General features: G+C 44.8%; 1 protein-coding gene across 2 annotated transcripts in view; it reads right to left on the bottom strand.

Moving 5' to 3' along the window:
* The window catches only part of LARGE1 (LARGE xylosyl- and glucuronyltransferase 1), a 634,203-nt gene that overhangs the window by 560,639 nt on the left and 61,222 nt on the right, over window positions 1-12,342 (bottom strand). The window contains exon 2 of one of the 2 annotated variants that reach the window (XM_030915190.1): window positions 8,775-8,837. The exons of the other annotated variant lie outside the window; for it this stretch is intronic. The gene's annotated coding sequence lies outside the window, so the exon portion shown is untranslated. The remainder of the gene's footprint in view (window positions 1-8,774; window positions 8,838-12,342) is intronic. 2 annotated transcript variants of the gene reach the window in all.

Here is a 12,342-nt window from a genome sequence, read left to right as displayed (position 1 = left end):
TTTCACCATTTCTTACTTTGTGTTGTTTTTGAAACAACTGCCTAAAAAACCCAGCATGGCTCCATCTTGTTCCTGCCTTAACTCACTCATTCACGCTTCCTCCTCCCTCCAAATAGCTTAAGTATAAGCCATAGCCCCTGATCAAAAATCAAACCGGTAATTTCTGCCACCCCCACTCATGCTAACTGGTGGTTACAAAAAAAAAAAAAAAAAAAAAAAAACTGACAGCCTGTTTCAACGTTGCCAGAGTCTGAGGGTTACAAAAAAAAAAAAAAAAAAAAACTGACAGCCTGTTTCAACGTGGCCAGAGTCTGAGGGTTACAAAAAAAAAAAAACCTGACAGCCTGTTTCAACGTGGCCAGAGTCTGAGGGACCCCAAAATGATCAATGTCATCCTTTTGCTTCATGCCTAGGAGCTTACTGTGCGAAAAGCAGCAACTCCCTACAGTCAATTAATAGTTCCGTGAAAGAAGCCAGAGACATGAGCAATCAAAACTAAATCAGGCAGCACATTTTTTTTTGAGTCCTCCGTATTCTTTTTTTTTTCTAGAATGCTGCTGTGAAAGCTCAGAATATAAACAAGTCGCTGCTTATTAGGAAAAGACTGGTTGAAAATCTTTCGCCCAGCACATCTCAGCCACCGCAGTAGTTTTCCTCACCAACACGCTTACATCTCAAGGACTCAGTGAGTGAGAATGAAAACAAGGTGGTGGATAAGTGGTTTTTAAACCAGGCTCATGGGCCCTAGGGGTAAGAAAGGGCAGGCACTGAGACTTTTTGGCCAGCACCTCTATTTCTCTCTCCACCCCCAGCCCTGCACTCCCGCAGGCCACTGAATGACTCAGACTAAAAGTCATTCCCTCCAGCACCCACAGTAACCTGTTCCCACAACAGGAGCCCACCCCAGCCTGACTCAAATTCTGCCTTACTCAGGAAGGGAAGGAGGGCTCTTCCTGAAGCCACATTGTGACAAAGATGCCCCAGGCTCCTTGCACACTGCCAGACGCTGGACCCAAAAACCCCAGTGGTTTCACCAAAGACAAGCCTATGCTCCAACTAAAGACCCCTCATTCTGAATAAACCAGTATTCAGTTAATTACTCAAGACAAGTCCCTTAAACGGATCCCAGAGGGCCTCTGAGGCAGAGAGAGGGACCTGGGGCCAGGTCCTTGATCCATCCCTAACTAGTACTGGGCAAATCACTTGCCTGAGATGCCTCTTCTGGTCTGTAGACTGGAGGACCATATTCACTACCTCCTAAAGCTCTTAAAGAACCAAAAAGGCTAACCGCGTAATAAAGGCAAATTCTTTCTCCTCCACCCCAGCGTGTCCCGCTTCACTCCCTCTGCCTCATTGTTCTTCATGGGTTTATACCCCCTATTTCATCTGCACTCAGTCCTGGAGAACAGTTCTTGGCCTGTCCACTCAGCAGACACCTTCTCTGTCACAGGGACTGTGTAGAGAAAGAAAAGCAGGATAAATCCTCTCTGTTCTTGCACCATTTCTGGTCTAGGAATGATAGTGTGTCATCAGTCTCATGAAAAGGCAATGCTTTTGCCTCCCAGAGTCACCCCAGGATAAGACGCTGCATCAAAAGAAACCTGTCCCCTCAACTCCAGGTCCAGCAGACACACAGGCCCACTTCACAGAACATCTCAACCACTTGGGTGTCCTTAGCAAGCTAATGTCGTTTTTACATCAATCAGTCTCTCTCCACTCCACCTCCCAACACCTCACCATCTTCACCATAACGTCAACAGTATCCATGTATCTCAGAGGATATTAATTCCACGGGGCGCAGGCAGGAGCTCCGGTCTACTGAAAAAAACTCAAATGAGGATTACATCTTTCAAACGAGGGATGGGATACATTATTAACAGGCAGTACTTACTCAAAACCTACTAGGTACTAGACACCAGGCTACAAGTTTTCAACATATTAATCCCTTTAGTTTTTTGTTTGTTTGTTTGTTTTTGAGACAGGGTCTCACTCTGTTGCCCAGGCTGGAGTGCAATGGTGCAATCTTGGCTCATTGCAACCTCTGCCTCCCAGGTTCAAGCAATTCTCCTGCCTCAGCCTTCCAAGAAGCTGGGATTACAGATGAGCACCACCATGCCCAGCTAATTTTTTTTTATTTTAAACAGAGACGGGGTTTCACCATGTTGGCCAGTCTGGTCTCAAACTCCTGACCTCAGGCGATCCACCCGCCTCTGCCTCCCAAAGTACTGGGATTACAGGTGTGAGCCACTGCGCCCAGCCTCCTTTAGTTCTTATTACAACACTAAGGCATAGGTACAGTTGTTATCCCAATTTTCCATACAAGGAAGTACAAAGGGACAGAGAAATTAAAGAAGTAGCCCAGGGTCAGATGGATGTTAGCAGGTAGAGGTACAATGAGAGACCAGATAATCTGGTTCCGTAGCTTCAGGGCCTTTTCCACAGAAAAGTTAAAGGAGGACCATACCTCTGTTGCGGAAACTGCCAGCGACCACAACCACTCATATTTAAACCCACCAGGAGAAAAGTCCTATTCACTGTCTGCAATAATGATCAGAAGATCTCGGGCCTCACCCAGGACCTACCACCAGCAGCAGCAATAACATGGCCTTCAAAGAGGGATTTCACCTCTTCTAACCCCTATTTTCCCATCTAAAAGATGAGCGTCCTAGATAATAGTTCTCATATCCCAGGATTATCTGCAAGGAAACCAGGGAGCAGAGTTAAGTCTTCCACATCTGAGGTCAGAAGGACCTAGTCCAATTCCCATGAGGCCGGCTGACTGGTGACTGTGGGTAGGTCATTTAACCTCTATGTTTCCGCTTCCTCATTTGCAAAGAAGGATAACAATGAATTTATTTCAAGTACTAAATGAAGCAACACCCATAAATGCTGAATTCAGTGTCCAGCATATAACAAACACCTAATAAACGACAGACAGTCATATTATTAATATTACCATTATTATCATCAAGATCTGAAATTCCACAGAAGGAAATCTTCCCCTCTTTAATACGGTAGACTTTATAACCTTATTTGGAAGGATAATCTGGCTAACACATTTTCCCATTTAAATCCTTGAACAACCAAGTCTGACTCAGAGTGGAGGGGGATAGGGCAGAGGGTGTAAAGGTAGCAGGTGGATCCTAGGCCCTTCATCTGATGGGGGAAGGGTTTTGCTGGCTCCTTTCTCTAATTCTATCCCTGCCTCTCTCTTAAGCCCCTCCCACCACACTCATGCTCCCAAGACCCTTTAAGTAACCTAACCGGTCTTAAAAAACATACACCACCAAAGCAAGTCTACAGCTGCTGAATGATAATGACAAGGTTCCTATGGCAACCCTCATCTCTAAAGTTTGGGTGGTGGAAGACAGAGAGGGATCATTTAGCAACTGGCTTATGGGTGAAACACCTTGAAACTGCGTGTTTTTTGATTTTCTCCACAATTAGAGCCAGGCCTTATACTTTTCCAGCACAGGACACTTTATAAGGTGTTTCACACAAATTAACTACTATGTGAGATAAGGAGGAGAGATTACTGACCCTGTTTTTTACAAGTGAAAAACCTAACTACTGGAGTTGTCAAGAGCTCATATGCAGTAAATCCAGGATAAGACCTTGGGTGTCTAGACTCCTAAACAAGCGATTTACTCAAGACCCCACTGTCTCTTCCAGCCCTACCCACCTTCTCCTCTCTACCACCCCAGCCTTCTAGGCTTTCTCCTTCTCTCAACCTACTCACTTCGAGGCACACTTACCCAACCTTTGCATTTCCGCCTTCTGTCACATCCTGCTCTGTTTCCACAATGATCAAGTGACTCAGCTCTCCAATTAAGCTGTGTGTGAGTCTATTCAATACCATTCAGCTGTAAAATAACCTACACATTTCTACAGTGATGCCTATGACAAGGTTTTATTCACCAAGTGACTGTGCCACTGGCTCCAGTTAAAGACTACCAGAAACATACCTGTAGTCAAACAAAGTTGAGTTTATTGGTTGACTGCAACAAGGTAGACACGATGCCAGGCAGAATTTCAGATATCTCAGCACGAGGATGTCAGGAGGAGCTCATTATACAATTTGGACTGTGTTCAGTGATTTAGGGGTAGGCTCAGAGAAACACAGTTTTGCTCTGAATTGGGTGCGCTGTCAACAGAGCAGAAATTTTATGATGACGTAGCTTCCTAATTTTTATCTAAGAGGCAGGAGGAACAGAATGAGGCTAAAGCCACAATTGGTAAAGAAACATTCATGTGAGCTGAGACTGGGGAACGTTTGGTCGTTTCTGCGCCTCGCAGGGATCTTGCTTTTATCTGTGCTCCGTGTTGATGATTAAGTGGTCTTGTTTTTGCCTTGTTCTACCACCAATATAGAGTGACTCCCTCCTATGTCCGTATTCTGCGAAACTCTTTATGCTCAAGAAAAGAACACACAAGGGCCCTAGCTATTAGAGCCAGGCTGGCTCTAAGCAAATAGCAGCAGAAGGAACTATTCTTTGTAATTTTCTCGACAACTTGTTCCACAAGTCACAATACCTGTTTGTGGTATTTACTTTGTACTTTTTAAAAATAAGCCTCATGATGCAGAAGGCTGATATGAGTCGACCATGAAAAGTCAGCCCTGGAGCTACAAAAAGGGGCCTCTGAGCTGAGAAACTGAAACAGATGTTCCCAGATCAATATTTTTTTCCCTGCCATCAACTGCTGAAGTAATTAATAGTCACTTTTATTTCAGAATTTGTTTTATATTTAACAAAGCCTCCTGAGCAGCCCTTCATGGCTTCAAGGTGGTCTGGGCACAAGATCGATAAAGATTTCACTCTTTAATTAGGTTACATTCCAGTAAAGGTAAGATTTCTTTTTTGTTTATAAAAATAAACACAATAAATTTAAAAAAACATACAGTCTGTTAAAAAGTGGTAAGTATTATGAAGGCCGGGCGCGGTGGCTCACACTTGTAATCCCAGCACTTTCGGAGGCCGAGGTGGGCAGACTGCCTGAGCTCAGGAGTTCGAGACCAGCCTAGCCTGGGCAACACAGTGAAACCTGTCTATGCTTAAAAAAAAAAAAAAAAAAATTAGCCGGGCGTGGCAGCGTACGCCTATAGTCCCAGCTACTTGGGAGGCTGAGGCAGGAGAATGGTTTGAACCTGGGAGACAGAGGTTACAGTGAGTGGAGATTGCGCCACTACACTCCAGCCTGGGCAACAGAGTGAGATTCCATCTCCAAAAAAAAGAAAGAAAGAAAGAAAGTGATAAGTGCTATAGTGCTATGAAAATAAAGAAAAAGCAGAACAGGGTAAAGAGGGTTGGGAATGCCAGGCGAGGGTCACAGTGATCAATGAGGCAACCAGGCAAGCCCTCCACCATGTGAAATTTAAACATGAGAAGTCTTGATGAAAATGAAGAGGAGGGCCCAAACAAAGCCACCAAAGATAAATTTATCCAAGGAGAAATTAATCCAAAGGGAAATCAGCACCATTGTCTCATTTCAGATATGCGACAACTGAGAACTAGAGAAGTCTAGGAACTTGTCCGAGAACACACAATTTGAGGGCAGAACCAGATGGAACGTGGGTCTCCAGATTCCCTGCCACAAGCTTCCTTCCCTATAACGAATAGGATGTAAGAGCATTCTGTATAGGATCAAATCCAGAAGTCACTCCAGAATCACAGGCAGAAAGAGCCTCGGTTTTCCAAGCACACACGGGTTTACAATACCTGTGTGTATCCACGCCAACCTGCAAAGTGTTAACTACCAAAAGATCCTAAGAGGTCTAACCTTTAGCCTCATTCAAAACAGGGGAAGAGGAGGAGGCTGTGAGCGTTTAAGTCCCTTGTTCAACATTTAGATGGCAAAAGGCAGGGTTTATTTTCAAACCCCAGCTGCATAATTTCATAGCTCTATTATGCAAAACACCACACACCAGTATGATGTTCACAGATACATGTGGCCTACAGAACCCCTAATAATACCTACTTCACAGAGAGTTGTGAGGTTTAAATAAGTATGCCCACATATGCCGAAGATAGCAAGGATATGAAAAAATGCCAGTTCCTTTCCCACATGTGCTGAGTTGGAAACAGCTTGGTGCCAGAGCACGTCCACAAGGACAGGGACTGCCTGTTGTGCCGTCTGCTGTATCCTCAGAACTGCCTTGGGGCAGGCACTAAATATTCACTGAATGGATGGAAAATAGAAGGATGCAAGTTCTTCCTTCTGCTCTTTGTTCTCAATACTCCAGGGATCCCCGAGAACACCTCTCAGTTCAGCTGTGGACAAGCAGCAGCAAATGTGAAAGCGAAACCGCTCTCAGCAGGTCCTAACTGAGTCCCTACTGGGCAGGCTCGTGGCCAGCCAGATGCCCAGACCGGCCATACCAGACAGTCCTTGTAGAGGCTGAACAAGATAAACTGCCTCTTATGGATGAAGAAATCTACCAAAGCACTCTAGAATGGATTCCAAGATCCATTTGCATCAAAAACATGAAATCAAATGAGGATCACATTCAAGGAGCTGGCATATCACAAAGTCAGAGTTGATCAATGCAATTATAAATGTACTTAAGGGAAAAAAAAAAGACCTTGCCCTGGGTATGAAGAGAAGCCATGAAGGGCTACTCAGAAGGCTTTGTTAAATATATAAAACAAATTCTAAAATAAAAGTGACTATTAATTACTTCGGCAGTTGATGGCAGAAAAAATAAATCTTGATCATGGAGGATCGGTTTCAGTTTCTCAGCTCAGAGACCCCCTTTTTATAGCTCCAGGCTGAGCTTTCACCATCAGCTCACATCAGCCTTCTCCATCATGAGTCTTATTTTTAAAAAAGTACAAAGTAAATCCCCCAGTGTTCTCACCAAGCTCCCTTACTTACTTGAAGGGTAACCTTCATAGAAAAGAGGCCACTTGATAAATTCCAAGGCAAGTAAAAATAAAACATAATGGAAAAGATAGTCTCATCATCATAGCTAATTACAAAGGAAGAGTACATCACTTTTTTCTCCCCAAGTATCTCCAGTTTATTAAAAAAAAAGAAAAAGGACCAATTTAACAAAGACATTCTGTGTTACTGGTCTGAAGAGAAACAGAAGGAATCTTGGGAGATGCACTTGTGATTTATAAAACCAAAGAGTTAGCTGTTGAAACAGTTATTCATAAATGTATTGGTGACATATGTAAATATATATGATATGCCAACTGGATGCAAGAGCCCGGCGAAGATGCTGTGGGGTGTCATTGCTGTATCAACCGAGGCTGTGCCCTCCACAAGCTTATGGCTGATTGCAGCATGACAAAACCCCAGAGGCAGGACCACGGGGCACTCAGCAGAGAGAGAGTACTTTCCAGCTCAGAAGGCCCAGGGAGTCGTTCTGGAGAAGGTGCCATTTAAAGGGGGCCTTGAAGAATGGGTGGGAGGTAGAGGGGTGGAGTGGGAAACTGTCAGAACCCTAACCATTTGCTAGACACTCCATGAGCCTCCAACCTGCCCAACCCAGAAAGGACCTGGCGAGAGAACTCAGAGGCTAGAGGGTCCATCACGCCTCACCAGGGCTGTGTAGCACAATCCCCAGGACCCATGTTTCAGAACCCACGTGCCACACTCCAGCCAAGATGGCAGGAATCAGAATTTCAGGGATGGGGCCTGGTCCTGTGCTTCTGGTAAAGGCCCTCAGGAATTTCTGATGAGCAGCCCTCTCCCCCCAGGAACCACAGATTAACACCAGTATCCTAGTTTTTAAAATCGGGCAAATGAAACTCAGAGAGGAGGTTCCTTACATTTTCATCATCATTCTGATGAATATGTAGTGAATACCAACCTCAAGATACAAAAAATAATAAAGCCCATACCTGCCCTCATTACACGTTTTTTGCTCATTGAGTCCTTACAGCAAACCACGAAGGACTACTGTCATCTCTTCACATGTCCCCTTTTTATTAAGACAACGAAACTGAAGCTTAAAAGGTTAAGAGAACTGGAACAATAAATGATGGAGTCGGGATCAAGTCTTGGCATCCTGAGATGCAACCCTCACTTCAGTGCTGCTTACTGGAGGCTTCCCGGGCACCCAGCCCTATGCTGGCACTTGGGTGATGACCATGCACAAAAAATGGCCTCTAACCTCAGTAGGAATAGGGGATTTAGGGGACAGCAGAAGAGAGCTGTCCAAGAGCCAAACTTCCACTGAAAAGATTCCAAAATGTTTCATGTGCAGAATCCAACCAGAGTGCCGAACTGTGGCCATCCCCGGACCAGTTCTCCGGGGGCCATCCTCCTCTGGAAATGTCCTACACCCAGACAGTCACATGCCTCTCCATGGAAGAGGGTCGGAACCATTCCTGATAGAACAAGCTGGGTGGGTGGGTGGATGGGTGGTGGGTCTAAGCAGCCACTTCCCCCTCAGAGCCTCAGTGAGGTCTGTATAAAGAGGCTGAAATGAAGCCGCAAGGCGCAGCTCCTAGGAGTGATAAACAGATCTACTGATCATCAGTCAAGAGAGGAAGACACAGGGGAAATCCCACCAGAACTGGGAATTAGACCCCGTTTCCAGATCCCTCTGAGGCAGCCACTGTGTCTTCTTTGGTGGAAGAACCAGATTACAGCCCTAAACTTAGAAGCGGACAACACCAAGCCCTAGGCTGGTGCTTCTACTTTTAGCCGTGTGAGCCAAGCGAGGTAGCTTACTTCAGCACAGATTGCCCAGCTGAAAAACAGCAACTCGCAAAGGTTTCTGTGAGGATTTAATAAAACAGCTTTGAAAACGCTACACATCTTACCTGGCTCATGACAGGTGCTCTACAAACGGCTGATGGATCTGAATCTGTTTCTTAATGTAGGTTCTGAAAAATAGACAAGGCCCCTTTAAGGTCAGATGAACCTGTCTGTCATTATCCTTTTTTGTATCCCCTCTGCTCCCTAATTTTTGTTTTTCCAAGAGCAAGCAGAAAAAGCTAAAATAACTTTTTTTTCTTTTTCTTTTTTTGAGACAGAGTCTCGCTCTATTGCCCAGGCTGGAATACAGCGGCGTGATCTCAGTTCACTGCAACCCCTGCCGTCTGAATTCAAGTGATTCTTGTGCCTCAGCCTCCCCAGTAGCTGGGATTACAGGCTCAGCTAATTTGTGTATTTTTAGTAGAGACGAGGTTTTACCATGTTGGCCAGACTGGTCTCGAACTCCTGGGCTCCAGGTATCCGCCCTTCTCAGCCTCCCAAAGTGCTGGGATTACAGGGGTGAACCACCGTGCCCAGCCTAAAATAACATCTTTTAAGGGAAGGTTCATGGGGCAGACAGACTAGAGGCTCTTTTATTTTATTTTTTTTATTTATTTTTTTTTTTAGACGGAGTCTGGCTCTGTCGCCCAGGCTGGAGTGCAGTGGCCGGATCTCAGCTCACTGCAAGCTCCGCCTCCCAGGTTCACGCCATCCGCCTCCCAGGTTCACGCCATCCGCCTCCCAGGTTCACGCCATTCTCCTGCCTCCGCCTCCCAAGTAGCTGGGACTACAGGCGCCCGCCTCGTCGCCCGGCTAGTTTTTTGTATTCTTTAGTAGAGACGGGGTTTCACCGTATTAGCCAGGATGGTCTCGATCTCCTGACCTTGTGATCCGCCCGTCTCGGCCTCCCAAAGTGCTGGGATTACAGGCTTGAGCCACCGCGCCCGGCCGAGGCTCTTTTATTCTAAGCTGGAAGTCAAAAGAAACAGACGCTCCTCAAGGGCAGGAGAAAAAAATCCATTGTGAGCTTTTGATACCCAGACAGCTGGGAAGCCCCAAAAGGCAAGAATTCAATAAATACTCCCACTGGACATGCAACTGCAAGAAATGACGCAATCAGAAAACGGCCAAGTTAAATTACATGTTCACTTGCAGTAAGTTTTCAAGGAAACATACTAACAAAACACTTACTGAAATATTTCTTATAATTGTTTATCGGTAAACATTAGTAATTAGTAATTAATGCTCTCCTACATAAACAAAATGCCTATTTTAAATAGAAAACAGTAATCGAGTGCATCAGAGAGAATCTCTGGCCTATCACACAAGAGATCTCACCTTTGACACCATAAACCATATTACTGCACACCCAGGGCAGCTACCTGCTTAGGACCTGGGCTTGAGAAAAAATGACTCGCCTCTAGGAAACAACAGATGCTGGAGAGGAAGTGGAGAAACAGGAACACTTTTACACTGTTGGTAGGAGTGTAAATTAGTTCAACCATTGTGGAAGACTGTGTGGCAATTCCTCAAGGATCAAGAACCAGAAATACCATTTGACCCAGCCATTCCATTACTGAGTATATACCCAAAAGATTATAAATTATTCTACTATAAAGACATATGCACACGCATGTTTATTGTGGCACTATTCACAATAGCAAAGTCTTGGAACCAATCCAAATGCCAATGATAGACTGGATAAAGAAAATGTGGCACATATATACCACGGAATACTATGCAGCCATAAAAAAGGATGAGTTCATGTCTTTTGCAGGGACATGGGTGAAGCTGGAAACCATCATTCTCAGCAAACTAACACAAGAACAGAAAACCAAACACTGCATCTTCTCACTCATAGGTGGGAGTTGAACAATGAGAACACATGGACACAGGGAGGGGAACATCACACACCGGGGTCTGTCGGTGGGTGGCGGACTAGGGGAGGAATAGCATTAGGACAAATACCTAATGTAGACGACAGGTTGATGGGTGCAGCAAACCGCCACAGCACATGTATACCTGTGTAACAAAACTGCACATTCTGCACATGTATTCCTAGAACTTAAAGGCTAATTAAAACAAAAAATGACTAGCCTCAAGGGCGCTCACCTTACAAATGCAAACCTATATCATGATAATAATGTTGTATCACTGTACTTCCTAATTTCAGAATGACATCTCATCATAGTCATTTTTAGAACATGGAAACAAACACACAAGTTTTGGAAGAAGATTCAGCAGATGAAGAAGTGACACTAGGAAAACAATGGGCACCCAACAGATAGAAACAAAAAGCCTTTGTCTCACACGGTGGCCTCTGGCGGTACAAACTGGGTCCCCACGAGGCTTCTGGAAGAAGTGCTGTCTGAGCAGTGACTCAGAAAAAAAAGGGAGTTTTCAACGGGCCCAAAGCAGTTTCAGGCTTAACAAAGGCCATATTAGTATAAAATTCTTCTCAACTCCTAAAGCTGGAGGATCCTTGGAAGTAAAAAGCAGTCAGAAATCGGGTATCAAACAGAGACGGGGGGCTTAAATCCGGGTGTGTTTTCTTGGTCTTGAGTGATTAACGAAATCAACAAAATGTAGCCAGGAGCTGGAAGCAACCCATTACGACATGTAAGATTCATCAAGGACGTGTCCAGCAACAGATAAATGGGCAAACCAATGTGATACGTGGCAAATACATACAGTAGAAGGAAATATCATCACACGCTACACCACGTGATACAAACTTTGCAGACCTCATGCTAAGTGAAATAGGCCAGTCACAAAAGGACAAATGCTGTGTGACTCCACTCATATAAGGTATCTGGAGGACAAAAACCCATAGAGAATGCTGCTTGCCAGGGGCTGGGAGGAGGGGAGAATAAGGAGTTCTTGTTCAAAGGATGCACAATTTCAGTTCTGCAAGATCCAAACAGTTCTGGAGATTAGCTGCACAACAATCTGAAGATACTTAACACTACTGAACTGTCCACCCCAAAATATTTAAGATCGTCAATCTTATGTGTATTTTACAATTAAAATATTTTAAGGTTTTTGATAAATTAAGATTTTTTTTTTTTTTTTTTTTTTGTACAGACGGGGTCTCACTATGTTGCCCAGACTGGTCTTGAACTCCTGGACTCAAGTGAGCCTCCTGCTTCGGCCTCCCAAAGTGTTAGGATTACAGGTGTGAGCCACGACGCCTGGCCTTTTCTGAATTTTTTAAGTCAAGAAGCTGATACTTAACCCCAGGGCTTGAAATAAGACTTAAAGAAAATAATGTACACAATCTAGCCATAGCACCTGGCATACCTTAGATGTTCAAATAAACATTTGTTTCTCCCACTGTCTTTGTTTCCAGAATAAGAAATAAAGTTGTGATCAGAGAAGTTAAATGCCTGGAGGGGCAATCCTAGTGGTTCGGAACTCCAGGGCCACAGTGTCCTGGCTCCACACTGGATTCTCTACTCAGCAGCAAGCGTGGCCTCGGGAAGGTGACCTAGCCTCTCTGACACTCAGCGTCCTGAGCTGTGAAAGTGGTGGTGTGATCAGCACCTCAGAGGGAGCTCTTCTGAGGACGGACGTGCAACGGTGATCAGGAGAATGCCTGGCCCATACAAACATGACTTCAGGGCTCACCAGAGC

This window comes from Rhinopithecus roxellana, chromosome 13, assembly GCF_007565055.1.
Source record: "Rhinopithecus roxellana isolate Shanxi Qingling chromosome 13, ASM756505v1, whole genome shotgun sequence".
Taxonomy (NCBI): Eukaryota; Metazoa; Chordata; class Mammalia; order Primates; family Cercopithecidae; genus Rhinopithecus; species Rhinopithecus roxellana.
Note: the sequence above shows the minus strand (reverse complement) of the source record. Positions and strands in the feature narration are given on the sequence as shown.